The following is an 18,831-nucleotide window of genomic DNA, read 5'->3' as shown; positions in this document are numbered from 1 at the left end:
GGGGAAACGCACAGGCTTAAAGCTTGGAGAAGTGCCTTATTTAGTTATCTTCTATAGCGTACATTACAATTTCTTAGCTTTTTCCATTGGCTGGTTTTCGATTTATTATTTTTTTTTTTATTGCGTGACAGCGAAAACGATCTGTACCCTTCGAAGAACAAAACAGCAACTGTGGAATATTTTTTTGTAAAATGATAAAATATGTTTTTTAGTTCATTATTTTTGTACATGTTCTCACCTTCCTCTGATATAAATCCATGCCATTCCTTATTTTTTGATCGGGATCATTTGCGGTCCAATATGGGGATCATTTCTGGTCCGGGATCATTTGCGGTCCTGGGATCATTTGCGGACCCGTACAAAACCATTTTATTTAACTGAAAATTAAGAGCTGTTTATCTTATTGTGAGATTTAATCAACCTAAGTATTACATAGCCATCGTTCTCGATACTATTACTCAGTAATAGTATCGAGAACGAAACCGATTAATTTATTGATTGATGTTACACTATCTTTAACATTATCTTATAGGGTAGTTGGGAGTTTTAACAAGTTTCTTTCTAATTTAAAATTTTTGTTTGCTTATTTCAGTGTCCTCAATTAGTCGGCATGCGCAGTACCAAACTCTTACACTCGTAATAAAGCAAGGCACTTAGGTCTGAATAATTTACTTTTAATTGTGATTTTAGGTTTTTATCTAAGTATCTGAAGTATTAGCCTGCGTCGCAGACAGTCTAAACCTCCGGTATAAATATAAGGCTACAGGTAACACAGAACCACGTGGATACATATGTGATGATTTGTAAAGAATCAATATCTTTGTCATCTTTGTTGAATGTGAAATAAATCAGGGGATTTACTGTTGAGTCACTATCAGTGATGAATTGTTCTTGTAAATTAAGATTCCAAATGATGGCGTACATTGTACAAAAAGAAGACCTCAACACCAACCGTTAAAACCTACAAGCCCTGAAAATGAGTTTCCATTTTTCATTAAGTGTCCCCTTCAATTTTACGAAAAAAGAATCCCCGAGAATCAGATTTTCATTATTTTAGACGGGAGTCCTTCCCCCAAGTATTCACCTCAAAAAACTGGACAATAATCTGACTTTCGTTGTAAACCGTTTAATCATTTTTGATGCTACAACGAGGAGGAATATTGAGCGCACGAGGCTCACGCCCCAACCGCTAGGCCACGCTGTGGAGGCAGCGTGGCCTAGTGATTAGGGCGCTGGATTTGTAATCTGGAGGTCCCGGGCTCAAATCCTCCTCCTTGTCACTCGATGGATTTGTTTTTGGTGACCCCAGATTCAACTCCTCCACGCTTTGTAAATAGCCAACTGGTCAGTCTCCCGCCAGTTGGGATTTTTAAGAAGTTTCTGTGCAATTTACAATATTTGTTTGCTCATTTCAGTGTCCTCAATGAGCACAGTAGTGCTAAAGAATTTGACACTTAAATAAAGCGATTTATTTATTATTTTTTTATTATTATTTACACGTGAGGATAAATACACCTACAACGACTCACTTTTAACTGTAAGTTATGCACTCGGGACTAAATATCTCTACATTTCTTTATAATACTCAGTTATAGAACACTCGAGGGTAAATATGTTTTTTCAGAACACGTTACTACTCGCGAGGGTAAATATGTTTGCGCCATAGCACGCTTGAAACAGTTCCCAGTCTCCGACGGCCGAGCGACTTTGATTAACTTTCTGGCGTCCCCATTTCGATCGTCATATTTCAAATTTTCAACCATCCAGCTAACACGGTGAAAACTGAACGTGTGCGTAATTGGATTACAGAAAGAGAAACCGAAGGCCTTGCATCCTAAGTTCAGCCATTAACGTTGTGAGTAAATGCTATTTTTGTGTGAAATTTGAGTCGTTTCCGAAGAGTGTTTTGTCGTCAAACTGACTGGCCAAAGTTTCCCGACCAAGTCTCTTATCATAACACCGTAGGATAAATAATCAAAATTCGCTCAAATCTCGTTTAAACACACCAGGATGAGAAGAAATGGTACCATTAGGTGTTCAAGAGTCTTTATTCGGTGAATTACACATACATCAGACTGATTTCAATGTCATCTCCTAATGTTCATAATAAACTCTTATATTTCGGCCATAACTCTTTTAAGAGTTAAAATATTTATTTCACTTGGGGCAAGCTCTTCGTATGATAAGAAAGGACAGAAGAGGGGAAGAAGACCCTGCCCGCATCGTAGCGAATTCTGAATCAGTGCGTCCAAATTTTGGACGCAAAATACTGACTGGCTGAGGTTCTAGAACGTTGATATGGCGACACTTTCCACCTTTCCACCGGTGATCGGTCTCCACCCGTGGGGGACACGGGCGCACCGAAACACCCACGGCCGGAGATTGAGCCTATGTTCAGAGCCACTTGTGCCGAAATTGCAGAATATTTTATTTTGGACTTAAAATAATGTTTGGCTGAGATTGATGCATTGGCATGGTGACGTTATCCAACTTACAGGACCTTATGCTGTGTGGCTGAGCGACCCACCGCGCAAAACATTTTGTCCTCCTTCGCCCCAACTTTCACGCGGTCAAACTAAACGCACTTTTGCCTTCCTTTGCTTGATAGTTTTGTGAACACTTTCAAACACTGGTATGACTATTGCAGCTTATGATCGGAGGTAAGCATAACGAGTTTGATTTCAACGAAGGCAGTATAAGCTCGTAAAGTGATCTTAAGTTGTAGTTATTCTTTTTCACCACGGTTTTTGCTAGTGTAAAGTATTTTCTGCGATTGTAATGCTCGCCTTCTGATCGATTTCGGCTTGTCTCGTGTGATCTCAATGGCTCAGGTATAATTTTGATTATTTCTTTCACGATCCGCACCATTCCACTCCTAGAGAAAATTAAATACCGGATTAAAGTCATCCAGCCGAGGGGGCAGGGGAACTGCCATATGAATAGGTCGTGCCCGTCGTTCAGCGGAAGGGGTATAAACCCGGGGCCGGGGGGGTGTTCCCCAAAGGGTATCGTTTTTCAGCCGTATTGATCATAAACAGGGTATCGATTTTGGCCATTTGTCGTCATAAATAGGGTATGGTTTTTGCACTCTACTCTTGAATTAAGTATGTTTTTTTAGAAGAAGCTACCTTTTCATCATTATCGATAAGACCATCCACAAAAGCCTTCATAAATTATGTTTGAGGCAACTGTGTCAACCACAACAGTTATAACTACGGTATCAAATTTTGGTCAGGCCCATAAATAGGGTAGGGTAAAATCACAGATTTTGGCCATAAATAGGGTAAGGGTTTTGGGAAGCGGGCTGCACACCCCCACCCAATTCTTCCAGAAGTGCCCCCCCCCCCCCCCCCCCCCCCAGGGTGGCTCCTTTCCTGAGCAGGGGCTGGAAATAAAGCTTATTCCATTTGAAGTGGTACTACGGTTATCAGTTGAGTAAGGCACAACAAAAGTTTGGGGACCAGGTTTCAACGTTCAACTTGTGGTGTTGTCACAGGCAACTGGCTCCATTTCTAATAACAACCTGTTAACCTTTGACATCATTGGCAGCAAAGCACACGAAATTGCAAGCGACAATATTTTTTTACCATTGGAAACAAGGAAAGTTGCCTGTGGCAACACTGTAATTTCAAGTCTAAAACTTCATCACCAAAGCTTTGTTGTACCTTACTTAACTGATAAGCGTACTATCTTTTAGGGGTCAAAATGAAACTCAAGCCATTCCCAGGTTGGTCTCCTTTAAGGGTTCAGTCCAAGTTTTCTCACGAGCATCCTCAACCTGTCCCCTCCGGGTCATACAGATAATTGGACAGGTGGCAGTTAATGTTAGCTAGCTCCCTACAGGTGATATGGGCAAAGTGGAACTGTCTTTCCCCCTGGAAAAACTTTTGAGCAGAACTAAAACAACAGTTACATGTATTGCCAAATAATTATTATTTTTATTATTAATAATTTAAAGGTAATAAATTCATTCTTGTTGATTTTAAAAAAGTAGTAACTGAGGATGATTTGTTGAACATATTCTTGTGAGGCAAATTGAAAATTATGGAATAATTTATTGAAATACACAGCAACACTATAGTGGTGAAATGCTGGACGCAAAAAAAAAAAGAGAAAACTCCTGAACTGGAGAAAACTGGAAACATATTCTCCCAACCACTGCATTTCACCTAAACTTCTGGAGTTTACAGGTCAAAACAGCTCTAACTGTACCTTAGTCAAACGCAGTCTAATTTATTATAAATTTTACACATATACACAAATATATATTAATAGTGGTGAAATTCCGGATGCGCAAACCAGTAAAAACTCAATCAGAGAAATACTGGAAGCATATTCTCCAAACCACTGTACCTCACCTAAACCTCTGGCTTGAGGCTATGAAAACTCTTGCATGTATATATATGATTAATCATTGATGAATAAAACTAAACCTAAGCAATAACAAAACAATCCCAAGTACTGTACAGAACGGGTCAGCATCAAGTGAAGAGTAATTATCTTTCAAGGATACATGTTATAAATAACAATGTAAAACGACATTAATATCATGACTAGCACATCAAAGGTTCATGTAACTTAGCTGGCTTCAAACACCTGAGTGAGATTGTGAAAACTCAAAAACCCAGTTACCCTAACCTTTACCCAAATCTCTGGTTCTTTTCCCTGACCCAAACTGTAATCCCTCACCCATACCCTAGTCCAGAGCCAAATCCCTAACTCTAACCCATTAGACCCAATCCCCAACTCAAACCCTTTCCCTTCACCAAGTCCCAAGCCCAAATTCCTGGCCCAAATCTTAACCCTAATCCCAATAACCAAAACTCCTTGCCCTTGGAACCCTAAACCCCCAATAGTCCCAATCCATCCCAGGTCCCCAAATTTTGAGTTCTCACAGACTAACTTTCATATTTGTCCAGCAGGCTAGTCATAAAAATTCATGGCCAATTTAATTTCTTTACTGTAAATATCTGACTTCTTATAAATGACAAAAGTAACTTGAATCAATACTGCAAAAAGCCTAGGGCCTAACAGCTGACCAGAACTTGTACTTTACTTTGGATAGTTAAAAAGAAATTTTCTCTTCAGCAAAACAAAGTTTAATTTTATTCTTACTAGCATTTTAAAACTCATGAAAACTGCCAAGTATCAGGTAGACTTGAATTTTAAAGCAGATTTAAATCATGCAAAAAGGTTTTTGATTCTTTTTTTTTTTTTTTCAATGCATACTGGAACATGTAGAACTCTCCATGAGTTACTAAGAGCATTAGTTGTTGTTCAGGGTTATGTTATTATCAGCTTAGCTTATGTTAATCAAGAAGAGTTCATACTGTCCCGATGTTTCCTTTCGAACTTCTAATGATAATAATTAATATCAATTGATTAATCTTGTGGTTTAAAATTCAAGTCTACCTTCGATTTAATGATCTTGATATTCACTACACAGACTCCGACAGAAATCAAGTTATTGACGTAATGAGTTCATCTTGTCCAGTTTTGCCAACAAGCTTAATTGTCATGTCTGTATCAGTTTCTTTTCAGAAGACAAATCTAATCACATACAGAAGTGGGTCTTTAACATCAAATGAAATTTCTAATTTATAAGAACTCTCCTGAGCTATCCTTATATATAAAAAAGAATAACTTTCAAGAGTCTATTCAAAAATTATAGCTTGCAGGAAGCTAAAATTTTTGAATAGAACAAATTCATCAAGCTATTATTTTGAAATAATTGCATTCAAGCTATCATTTCGTTAATGATAGCATTAGGCTATTATTTCTTAATAATGCTTGACTGTTACTGTTAAATATTAGCATTTTAAGCTATCTATTTGACTTTAAATAAATAGCTTTGTTGCTATTATTTGTAGAAAACAAGAATATTAATTTTTTAGAATTTTCATTTGATGCACAACATAAATCTTTATGTGACTAATTGCTGTCTACTGAAAAGAAATAGCATGACAAACATAATTAATAATGAAAATAAATTAACAATTATAAGTCCTCCAGAACGCTTTGTATTGTCTTGATCGTCTGCCGCCATCTTCAGTGAGTCATCATCAAGTTGCTTGTCCTTTGTGTGATCCAGTGATTTGCCTTTCTCCTGTCCAGCAATCATCTGTGATCATTGACTGAAAATAACAAAACGAAAATCACCATATTTGCACACGTGACTTTTGTTAGTGAGTAAATTGTTCTCAGACTCATTTCTTGCAAATGGGCATAAAATCATGTAACTAGGACTGCCTGTAAAACACACAATGTTTCTGCACAGGAATAAATTTTGGATTCTTTACATTTACCGAGAAATGCTAGAAACTGTTGATTATGGAGATTTTAGCATTCAATTATGTGTACATATGCATATACATAAAATTTAGAAGGTCTAAGTAAACAATGTTTACAAGTCAAAGAGTATATAATTGTTAGCAACATAAGGGAAAGTATCAAAACAACAAACAGGTACTTACTCTTCATATGTCATCCTGCACTGTGTCACCAACACCATGATTTGCATAATAGGTTCAGTTCCTGCAAATTTTGTTGTTTGACCATGGCCTAAGAAGAGAGAGAGTGTCATTACATGTGGACGCCCTTGCTGTCCTCTCTAGTTTATTGTGGCGTCTGTGATTGAGTATCGATCGATACCCTCAATTGATACTCTCGATGGACACTCAATCGACACCTTGGTTGACACTCGATCGACATCTTGGTTGACAGTCGGTTAGGAGTAGACTAATTTTCAATCGATGCATATATGTTGGTCAACACTCGGCCGACTATCATCTGGCTCTTGATTCAGTGTTGATTCAGTGTCGACTAAGTATCGATCGAGATGTAAATCAAGGGTATATATAGATCCAGAGTTTCGTTCAACACTTAACCACAGGTTCCTTTGGTGCACATGATCCATTCATGCTTGTGCTTGTGTTTCAATTAATGATAGCTGAAAATTAGTTTTGAAGGGATCCTGCATGTATAATAATCATAAGGACCTATTTTTGTGAAGAAAAAATATTTTAACTAAAGGGCTTCAACTACATGTAAAAGACCACAACCTTTAGAAATGGAAAGAGCATTCAATGCAATTAGCAACATCGTTGACATTCATGTAGCTTGACTGACCAGTGACATTTAAGGAAAACTATAGTGGTTTGAATGTTTAACAAAATTTTGAGGATTTTATATAAAAGTTGACAGTACATGTAACTGGAGATCAAAGTCTTGCTCTCCAACAATTTTCTTTTAATAATAAAATAATAATAGCCTGTCTTATAAACATTTCTTGCCTCTTTTGTGAACTCTGACATTGCCATAGTGTAGGTCAGGAAAGGTTGGGTAATTAGTGGTTAATGATAACCATTTTTAATATACTCTATTTTTTTACCTTTCAAGACCAGGGTAGCTTGCTCATGTTAATCTTTCTTCAATTCCTTTCAGGTTGATCCGACTGGGCTGCTGTTCTATTGCCTCTTGTGACTATGGCATCATGATGAGCTGCATAACAGGTACACATCTGGAAATGCTTGTATAAGCAGTCATCTCAGACAAATTTTTACATGGAGCTAAAATGTGCAAGAAAACAAATGTTACTGACAAGGTATCAGAAATGTAATTTTCATTAGGTCTGAATACCTCATGTCTGATTATCAATAAAGACTGCTATTCGTTTGTTAAATCTGAAATATATAAAATGCTAGTTCTACAGATGACATTGTACAGTCTCTTCTTGACTTTTAGACTGAATCAAATATTTCAATGAAAGCTTTCAAAGAAGTTGGAGCAGAGTGGTTTTTGGTACTAACTTTTATGATTACTTAACGCTCCTCCTATTTTAAGTTGAGGCCAACATTTTTATTAATTTGGCCCAGTAGTAGGTGAATAATTGGTCAGGAACATAATTTACTTCTATATAGCTAAGAGCAGTGATATGTATCACACATGCATTAGAATGGGTTTAGTATGCCTTGTGGTTAGTGGTACTGTCTTAAACTTGTGTAATATTAGGTGATTACTAGCTAGCTGTTATGACTGGGATGTAGAATTCTTGTATATACACTGTACCTGGCTTGGCTGGCTTTCAAACTTGACTGCACGGTATAGGCTTGCATCTAGATCCACTGTTCTGGCTGGCCTGTTAGTGGATGGTCCAACTTGACTGCAGTGTATAGGTTAACATTGAGGTCCATGGTCCTAGTTGGTCCTGACTGCTTTGTTTAGTCAGATCCATTGTCCTGGCTGGCCTGTTACACGGTCCTAGTTGGTCCTGACTACTCTATGAAGACAGATACACTGTCCTGGTTGGTCCTGATGGTCTGACTTGACTGCTCTTTATGGGCTGACAGATCCACTGTCCTGGTTGGTTGTGATGGTCCGACTTGACTGCTCTCTTTGGGCTGACAGATTCACTGTCCTGGTTGGTCCTGATGGTCTGGCTTGAATGCTCTGTATGGGCTGACAATTCCACTGTCCTGGTTAGTCCTCATGGTCCAACTTGAACGCTCTGTATGGGCTGACAGATCCACTGTCCTGGTTGGTCCTGATGGTCTGACTTGACTGCTCTGCATGGGCTGACAGATCCACTGTCCTAGTTGGTCCTGATGGTCTGACTTGACTGCTCTGCATGGGCTGACAGATCCACTGTCCTGGTTGGTCCTGTTGGTCTGACTTGGCTGCTCTGCATGGACTGACAGATCCACTGTCCTGGCTGGTCCTGATGGTCTGACCTGACTGCTCTGGAAGGACGGACAAATCCTGCTTGTGGTTGACAGTTGCTGAGGACTGGAACTCTATAGCACACAAATTACTTTTCATGATAGTACAGTTATATGAAATAAATCATGTATGTGAACAGTGACTGAAATTCAAAGCAATGAATTTCACCCTCAGTTCACATGATTTATTTGATATTGATTTATCATGTAGTCATCTTTTCATAGGCTAAGATGTTTGTATCTTACATGCTCCCAGTAGCTTTGAAGCTCTGATTGAGCAGTTCAACTGCAGTCCCTTTTCATGGGTTTGAATCCCATTGAACCCTTAACATTTTTCCTTTTTAACTACTTACCTTCTTTTGTTAACGGAATTTGCTTGACATTTCCTTTCACATGATTCTTTTGGTGTCAGAAGTAAACAGGCATCACATTTTGATGAAAATAAGTTTAAAAAGATTATTTGAACAACTCTGTTCCTTTTTTGTGATTTTAAAAATCAAGTTTTTCCAATAATTGACTTGATCCTGAAGTGACTAACACATTGTAATTTGCACGGTGAGGTGTACAAGACTGCAGTCTTTTATCATGGGTTTGAATCCCATTCAAGCCTAAATTTTCACTTTTGTTAAACACTTTGCTGGCTGACCTGTCACTACATAATAACGTAATTCAGTTCAAACTCTGGAGAAAATTCTAAACAGCAAACAATTTTCACAGTATCCATATATAAGTAAGACAATTTTTTAAATACATAACTGGCCTCAAACACTCCCAGTGGATTTGTCAGCTCAGCACTTGAAACCAACAACCTCTGAAAAGGTTATGGGTTTGAATCCCTTTGTTAGCTTGAATACATTTTAATGTTACTTGCTTTCTCAAAAAATATGACAATTTGTTTTGAACTTAAAATGTTCCAAAATGAGAGAAGAATGATTATTTATGAGATGCAGAGAACTGTTGAGAATAAATAAAAGTAGATCAGTGTGGCAGATGGGGTTTGACTGATAGGAGGCAGAAAAATCCTACCAGAAAAAGAATTGTGTAGAGTATAGACAAGTAACAACAGCCCAAATCACTGAGAATAGAGAAAGGACAAAGATGATGATCGATATGAGACAACAAACCACAACCTGACCTCAGGTCAAGAAAACCATCATGTCCCAGTTTGCTGGCTAAAGTATGCCATGTTTATTGAAGTTTTCAGCAGCATGATTAGCTCAAGGAGGCAAGGAAATAAAGTTGGTCAGAGAAAATTGGTCTGCAATTTGAAAACTAATGAAACTTGAGGATAAATGTGCACCTCGAAAGGAACGATTTGGAGGAAGATGTTTGAGTATCCAGAAAGGGAAGAAAACTGTAGACCAATTCTTTGTGAGGTTGAGAAGAGTGAAATCTCAAAAATAACAGAAAATTTATAATCGTCAATTCTTGATATGTCAGGGGCATGTGGGTGTTCTGTCTAGCAAGAAACTGAATAGTGTTAAACCTGAGATACTGCTGAGAAGAGAATAGCTCAGTATTTTTAGCAAACATTGTTTAAACCTGTATTCAAATATTGTAAGAGCAGGTAAGGCCTCAAAAGGGGAGATCCAAGTTTTGATCAGTCCACACTGGAGCCAAGGGGTTGAAATTCTCTTCATGCAGATCTGTCATGACAGGTATTTACAGCAGATGGTAAATAAGAGCAGAATCACACAATGCAATATAGTTTGGGGGTAGAGTATCTTCCATATTTTTTTTCCGTTGATTTTCCAATAGGGGAATGTGTCATCAAGTAGAGAAAGGTTTCACAAGATGATTTCACTGAAGATTACTTGATGACGTCCAAATTGTATCCAAATGTAGATTGTATGTGATTACACTCCAAATATATTATTTGATTTACTTGAAATGGCAAACCAAGAATTGTCGTAAGTTGTGATGAATATCTCCTTCACATGGCTGCAAGCAAAGTCAGCTTGGAGGGGGTAACCAATGAAGAGAGAAAAGGCTTCCCAGGCAAAATACATCATCGATGCTTCTTAAAATTTCATTGAGAGATGATTTAGATATGGAACTGAAAGCTAAATCCTGTATGTGGTTGCAGTGGTACATTGTAATTGGTGGAGTCTTCATCGCAAGAAGAGATGATCAAGTAGTGTTAATGCTGCAATCAATGATGACAAGGATAATGCAGGAGTGAACTAGGAGGAACAATGTTAACTTCCAGGTGCTCTAATTCTTTAGCCACTTGAAGAAATGCAGGTCAATAGAACTGCTGTTGGAGGTTCTGGGGGCAACAAAAGGTCCCACCCTTCGACTCATCTTTAATTTGATGAATCACCAGGAAGAAAACTACAAGATTTCACAGGCCTGGGGTATATTTAGGCAAGGATCTCAGTGACCACAGGTTCAAGCTGCGGTTTATGAGCACTTTCCTATGACAGCAGGGGGTATTGTCCTAACTTAAAGGACAGGTCTTTTGTGTCGCTGACACAAATAGCTTCTGGCTTAGCCATGAAGCTAAGCTAGACAGCACTGAGAAACAAGCAAGCATGCAGACATTATGTGATGGAAACCAGTTTATGATGGTGATGTTTCAGTGGTGGACAGTCTTCTCCCATTTAATTAAGCAGGTCTCATGTCTATCTTGCTTTATCTTCTTCCAAAGTTCCTTTCTCGGTGATCTTTCCTCCCAGGAAATGTGCAGGATGTTGTGAGTAAGCTGTAAGTTCTGCTATTTATTGGATGTGAGACACAAAATAAACATCTTCCAGGTCCCTCAGACACTCAAGCACCATTATTAATTTGCAGGTTTCCTGTTAAGATGTGCAGCTTGCTCTTTAATAACTAATGTAATGAAATTAGATTAGGTCTCCACAGCAGTCTGAAATAATCTTCCTGTCCACCATGAGGTCCATATTTACAGTAAGTTCCCCCATCTTTCTGTAATTTTGCTGATGCACACTTGATTAATCTCTATCCAATGTCTGATATCTCTAGCAAGCTCTTTGCCATCTTGAATGAGATTACTGTTGTCCTCCAGTGGCCCCACTTTTGTAGAAACATACCAGAGCTGTTTACATTGTAGTGTACATTCTAGTCAAGGGTGATGTGATGTGATGTGATGTGATGTGATGTGATGTGATGTGATGTGATGTGATGTGATGTGATGGTCAGGGCCAGAGCCAGTCAGAGCAATGTAATCTGGAAAATCATGGTCCAAGTTGGCTTTAAAGGACTGAACTGAATTATTGCAAGTAGGGAAAGTAACAAATAAGCCATACCTATGCACACTGTAGTTGAGTGTTAGCACAGAAATCTCTGTGGTTCAGTGGGGGCAGCTGCATTGTGATTGTTGTTGGTAGTCTTTGAGCAAAGACATTTAATCAAAATTAGAGTGGAGCTCATGTGGGCATGGAGAAATATTTGCACTTCAATTCACAGAACACAAGCTACTTGGTTGCAGTATTAAAGCCTGGTATCCACTAAATTTTTTGTAGATTTGATGATGAAGCACTCGTTGAAAGCATCAGCAAAGCAAATAGAAATTTACAAGTGAATGAAAACACAGTCAATAACATCAAGTTCTACAGTCTGTCAGAAAGATCAAATAACCCCTTAAGTTTCAGCATTAAATTCACATAGTTGTTTTGTGATGATTAGAGCTAGGCCAAATGAGCTTTTTCAGTCTGTTGTAGAAATGAGAATAACTGCAGAGTTTTTCCGCGCAGTTTTTATTCAAGCACAGATCTTTACTCAGCTTATAACAACTCCTTTAATGTGGAAGAGTACAGAGCTAAATGCAGTGTTGACACAAAGGTTTGAGGCAAGCAGATTTAATGTTAGATTGAGTCTCAGTCTCAATTGTGTTTGCTCCTTGTGAGGCACAGGTCTTGTACCATACATGTAGCTCTTCACTGTACTCTGTTGTTTGCAATCAGTTCAGTCTCACCCTTTTTTGTCCTGGTGCACTCCAACTCTTTTGTCACTGTGTGTCTTCATCATTGTTTTGGTCTTGCTGGCTAATTTTCCCATCTCTTTTGACAAGATCATTAAGTAATTTTAATTTTGCTGCCAATGTGCCACATCACATCTTCAGGGTGCAGAATTCTGGCCTCAGATAGCCATACAACATGCACAAATAGTACTGGACTGGTAATGATACCTGAGGACAACCAAGCTCTACATTGAAAGAAAGACTTAGAGACTTAGAGCTCAAGACCTGCTTACTGGACTCCCTTGTGTGTTGGTTGCATTCAGATGCAAGCTGATAAAAACAAAGGCTGTAAAAGGACAGAGATAGATACACATGCTCTAAGTTGTTGCATTCTGTTGCTCAAAGGTGCACCTTTACATTGTTCCATATAGTGTTACTGGTAATATTTGCAAGCAGATCATCAGATACTGAGTACATTTATTACCTTATTATTTGCATTTGTACAAGCATAATTAGCTACTACACTACAGTATTCTGGCCTGGTATCCATATATCAGATGTTACCACAATTTACTACATCATCAAAAGCATTGACAGAGGACAGACTGATAGCACAGGAAGTCACAGAAAGACTTTTGGCTCCAATTAATTAATGTTGCAGTGGAGGTCTTATTTGTCCAGAGCTGAACATTTTTCCGTGTCAACTCGATCACTAAATTAGCAATGTATTCCATCCAACGATAAGTGAGGAGTCTAGTTAATTGTTGTGGTATATGTATTCCAGAAAGAAGAAAAATTGTAGGTTGTAAAGAATCACACTCCTCTAGTGTGACTGTCTGGGTGGAAGAGTCCTGAAAAGGACTGCTTAACTGAACCTGTAAAAGACTTAAGTTTAAAGTCTTTGTCAGAGGATTGGAAATTGATGTCAGTTCATTTGAATGTATAACCAATTCAAATCATGGCTAGAGGCCATCACTATCTGTAGTCTAATGGACTGTGAACAGGGACATACAGGCAGAAAAATCAAACCTTGAAATAAAGTGTGATTCCTGATAAGCCACTGCAGTACAGTATTCTGACCTGGTATCCATGTATCAGATGTTATCAGGTGTACCAGATGTTACCAGCAGAAAAATCAAACCTTGAAATAAAGTGTGATTCCTGATAAGCCACTGAAGTACAGTATTCTGGCCTGGTATCCATGTATCAGATGTTACCAGGTTTACTAGATGTTACAGGCAGAAAAATCAAACCTTGAAAGAAAGTGTGATTCCTGAGAAATACAAGGCATAATTACAATATTGGACTAATGTAGCGGCCCCTGCTCTGCGACACTGATGATCCCTTGCACAGCTTCCAAAACATAAACTAATTGTTCATCAGTGAGTAGAATTGTGCCAACATCGATCACCCCATGACTTACATGTAACATGACAAAACATTGCATCAAGAGCAATGTCATCTCTGCATTAAAAGTCTTTGGGTTCAAGGGCACAGTTTAAATAGGACCCTGCAGTATGCAGTGGTTTGTCAAAGAACACAATGCTTCCCTGACTAGAATATTATTTCCTCTCCATGTTGACAAACACGTCAAGATGACAGACAAACTCTGCCAACTGAAGAGGCACCATATCATTATTGACAAATAAAGCAGCTGGACAATGAAGAGTCATTTGATAGGGGTTATGACTTTACTACAGGAGAGTAAATTCTATAACTGCATCCAAATCACCTTGAGAGACTTCTCTATTCCAGCAGAGTAAAAGAGTGACTGCATAGCATTCAAAAAAGTCCCTCATCATCAAACACGATAAGCAGTTCCATTTAGTTCATCATTCATTTCACTATCAGTCCTCACTTGTTGCTTTTGAGATGTGACCTGTTACTTCCTGTCGGGTTCCTTTGAAATGCACATAACTGTTTAGTGTTGGTGTGTCATCCTTCTTCGCTACCAGGTTCTTTCCAAGTTTGCGGCAGAACCAGTTAAGCATGGATAAGTTTCTCCACTGAGACCATTGGTACTATTGCATCTGGAGGTCATCTGTGTTGTTGGCTGCTCAACCTCAAGGTTGTTGTTCCTCAGATTATCCTGCTCCTAGCAAAAGTTAAAACTACACACTGTTGAGGCATAATGTGGAATAAAGTTTTTTAAAACAATTTTGAAGTGACAGACAATTATCCTGGTGCAATGTTTTTTGCACACTGCTGAAAAATGTTGCCCATTATTTTTCCCATCAACAGACAATTGGGCATATAGCATCCTTCCAAAAGGAATAATCCATGTAATCCATTATTTTTTTCAGTTATACTGCGAAAAACTGTCTATAATTTGAGCTCCTTGACAGACAATTGGCTTAAAAGCATCCAAAGGTATTATAATTGGCTTTTTGTATTTTCTTTATGACACTGGAAAAGACATACAGAGACATATTATTCACATCACTCTGCATCATACAGGGTAGCCTCTACACATCACTGTCATCAATGAGGGCCCTGTTGTCTTAAAATAAGGATAAATGCACTGTTGTTTTACGCTGATAAGCGACATATGATCAATTTGAGCTCCTCAACAGATAACTGTCTTGTCAATAGCTAGTGGTGACATCAGTTGTACCTGATAAAAATAACAGTCAATAATTTAGTAGTGATAACTGATTAATGAATAAACCAAAATTTTGACCTCCTCTGCCCACAGTCGATGGTGAAAGATGGTGTAAAATTTGATCTCATTTCAGACAATTTACCTTGAATATATCGTGTCAAAAATATTTTGTAAATGCCATAAATAAGGGTATATAATTTGGTTCCTTCACAGACAATTGATCTTGAGTGTTTTGCCTCATCTTTTGTGCTGTTGAAAAAAAAAATGGCACCTTCAGGTAATTTTTTTTTCCAATAATTCATCCACAGGCAATTCATAAAGGCTCATTTCCCAGATGGGAAAAGGATGTGATGATGATGAAGATGATGAAAGAACTTAATTGCTTAAAAATGATCCATGGAAGAAAAAAAAATCAGCAGCTAAATGGCAGAATTTATTTGTGTCATTACCTGTTTTTTTAGGTTGCATTGGAAGAGGCTCTTTCCTTGTGACTGGTGTCACTGGCTGTGTGGAGGCTTCCTGGAAACTTAAATGAGAGCAAAAATGTTATCATGTTCATGTTCCTATTTACATGTATGCATGTATGACTTACCACCCAAACACACATGATCGAAAATCCTCCTGGAAACTCAGACAGATGTTAATTTCATGTAGACAACTGTTCTCTCAAACTTCCTCAAGTTCCTTCCTCATGGCTCCTGTGATGGTGTTTCCCTCAGGACCACGTTGCACAGCTACACCTGTATACTAGACTGGAGGTAATGCTCCCGAAAATGAGCCAGCCCTTAAAAGTGGGCCAGAAATGCCTTGACTACTCACCTTATTTTTAAATTTGTTTAACTGTGCGTTGGCTGCAAGTGCGCCCCCGAAAATGGGCGAACCCCCGAAAATGGGCTCAAGTAACTTACCATTTGCAAATGGTTAGTACTAAATTTATCTTGTTTTGCATCGTTCAACAATGCTTCACACTATGCATTACTGCTGTAAATTAATGTTAGTCATTAGGCTAAAAAAAGACACAGAGACACAGTTTTGTTGGATTTATTGTTTGAAATATATTACATGTTTGCTACATTATGCTACACTAACATGGGCGTGCCCCCGAAAATGGGCTCAGTGCGGATAAAATACTTACCATAGTCGAAGGTCCTGAAATTGAAAATGGTCAGTACTTAATTTATCTTGTTTTGCACTGTTCAACAATGCTTCTCGCTATCCATAACTGCCTTGAATTAATCTTAGCTAATAGGTTTAAAAAAATGACACAGACACACAGTTTTGTTGGATTTATTATTTAAAGTATGTTACATGTTTCCTACATTATCCACAGGACCTAATTAAGGGGACGCGCATTCCTATGTGAAAAATTTGACATCCTGAGAAACCTCAAGTGTTCTGTGTCAGTAAATGTCGACACCCCGAAATGAACACTTAGGGTGCCCCGGATGGTACATGGGGGTTATTAGCGGCTTGCTAATGAGTTATAGTCGATACCAAGCCTTTGTTTGTAAATTAGCGCCAATTGGTGTTCCGAGTTGAAAGCCGAACTGAAAACCGAATCCGAAAGCGAAATTTGTCGTCCTTAAATTACACCACGTACCTGATGCCAGGGTGTAGAACTTGCCCTACCTTACATGGATTGCTGTTAAACACCAGTGCTCCTCCTCCTTTCCATGTTCATCACAAGATTGGCGATAATTTAAGTTATGAAAATTTGGCGGGCAGCTGAAACTGCCGTGTCAAGACAATTGGCCTAAAGTGTGAAGTGAAAACAACTGTATGGGCCATTGTGGAAACTTGAAAACTGACAACCTTTTTATTTGTGCGATGTTGATGTAATAATTTAGCAGACAGTTGACAAACTGCCACAACAAGACAATTGGCTTAAACCCTAAAATGTACACAATGGCCCAAAATTTTGACTGACAGTTGTGAAACTGTCAAAATATGACATCAGACAATTGGCCTAAATGTATGCAAGCGAACTAAACTGAAGTGTGTGTTTTGTCCCCTATATTCCCTCCTAAACTGCTTTGTATTCCTGGCCTTAACTATTAGCTACAACCAGAGTCAAGCCACTAAACTGCGTAGGAGTAGGAAACCAGCCTTCCTCCTTTCAGCTGAATGACCTGAAATCTCCAGTTATCTACTTTTAAGTCATGTCTGGTTGAACCTTTAGGCCGAAATGGTTTTAATGATGAAAAGTTTTTTGAAAAATTTTGGTCGAAATAGTTTCACTTGATCAAAGTTTTTATTGCGCAGCTAAGCGGGAGACGCAGTCATGAAAATGTCGAGCCAAAGTGGATGCCGAAAATATCCACATTGTAGAGCCAGTGTCCAGTTGAACAAAGTCGAATCTTGTCCGAAAAAATCCTCGAAGCAGACCCAGCATCGAGTTGAAGAAAAGTCGAATCTTGACCAAAATAACCTGAAAAGGAACCCAATGGACAAACCTTAAGGGAGGAACCACCCAAAACCTTGGGACCCAACTAGCTAATCTAACTACATTAAGTTAAGCCGAATCAGAGGTTTGTTGACCTCTGGCCGAAATTTAGTGTTAAGGTTCATCCAGAGCTTTACAGTATTTTAAAACCTCCCCTACCAACCCACAATCAATGTTACCAACCAACTGCATATGTTTAGATATGCAAAAAAGTCTTCCTTCAGAATCTTTGAACTGACTCGTTCCCACTCTCCTCGTCTGAGTAAATCATAAGTAGCAGTAGACAATGGGAAGGGGGAAAGAGAAGAGGTTACTTCATCTTCCCCACCCTTCCATTATCCTTGCATCTTATAATGTCCCCATCAGAGTCGATCGGGTCAGAGTCAGGCCTTGTCTTGCACAGGTGGACTGTATGGTGCTGAAGTGATGGACCAAGCCTGTTCCTCCTCCAAGGTCAAGAAACACTAAACCAAGGAAAGATAACAAGAACTAATTACACAAGGTATGCTGGTAACAAGTTTGCTCCAGAAATTGCAATACATCATACATACAATTAAAAACAGCTGACTGGATTAATCCTTTAAGTTCCAAGTGGAACAAAGGATGTGACTCCTGGCAAAGTTTATAAGTGTGCATTTTTTTTTTTGTTCTACGTGGGAGGATATCACCAAGACTGATGTCACAATTTTTATAAATTTCGCTCTTTGGAATATTACAGTCTATTGTTTGTTTTTTATTATTATGATTATTGTTATTGTTATTATTATTATTATTATTACAGTAAAGTGATTTTGGAATCAGATTTGGTTACTGTATATTAACAAGACCATTCAAACCCGTAAATTGAATTACTCGCAAATGTTTCAGCCGACTTTGAATGGGTTTACTATTCTAGTCACGAAATGTTAGGAAAACGTAGGTCTCGAATATAATGTAAGCTTCTTTGCACCTATAATTAAAAACACATTTCTCGATACAACAACTATTAAGTCAGTTTATTTTTCATTCAACGATGATCCAGTTATTTCCTTCAAGATTATTTACCAAGTCATGTTTGTCTCATGCAGTTCGCAACAAAATATTCAGAACGCGAGTGTGCGGAGTTACATGAACTGTAAAGCGGCCGAAGTAATTAAAAGTAATTAACTCT

The 18,831-nt window shown here is 38.4% G+C and overlaps 2 long non-coding RNA genes across 2 annotated transcripts; one reads left to right on the top strand and one right to left on the bottom strand.

Annotated features, from left to right (window-relative positions):
• Positions 1-2,545: 2,545 nt before the first annotated feature.
• LOC149113609 (uncharacterized) lies at positions 2,546-16,312 on the top strand. Its single transcript, XR_016206618.1, has 3 exons — positions 2,546-2,660; positions 7,444-7,511; positions 15,700-16,312. It is a non-coding gene; the product is annotated as an uncharacterized LOC149113609 (long non-coding RNA).
• LOC149113610 (uncharacterized) lies at positions 6,489-8,339 on the bottom strand. Its single transcript, XR_016206619.1, has 3 exons — positions 8,068-8,339; positions 7,391-7,568; positions 6,489-6,561 (listed from the first exon to the last, which is right to left on the bottom strand). It is a non-coding gene; the product is annotated as an uncharacterized LOC149113610 (long non-coding RNA).
• Positions 16,313-18,831: the final 2,519 nt, after the last annotated feature.

This window comes from Orbicella faveolata, unplaced genomic scaffold (assembly GCF_042242905.1).
Source record: "Orbicella faveolata isolate gen_17 unplaced genomic scaffold, um_ofav_v1 contig_14, whole genome shotgun sequence".
NCBI lineage: Eukaryota > Metazoa > Cnidaria > Anthozoa > Scleractinia > Merulinidae > Orbicella > Orbicella faveolata.
This window is presented reverse-complemented; position numbering and strand designations above follow the sequence as displayed.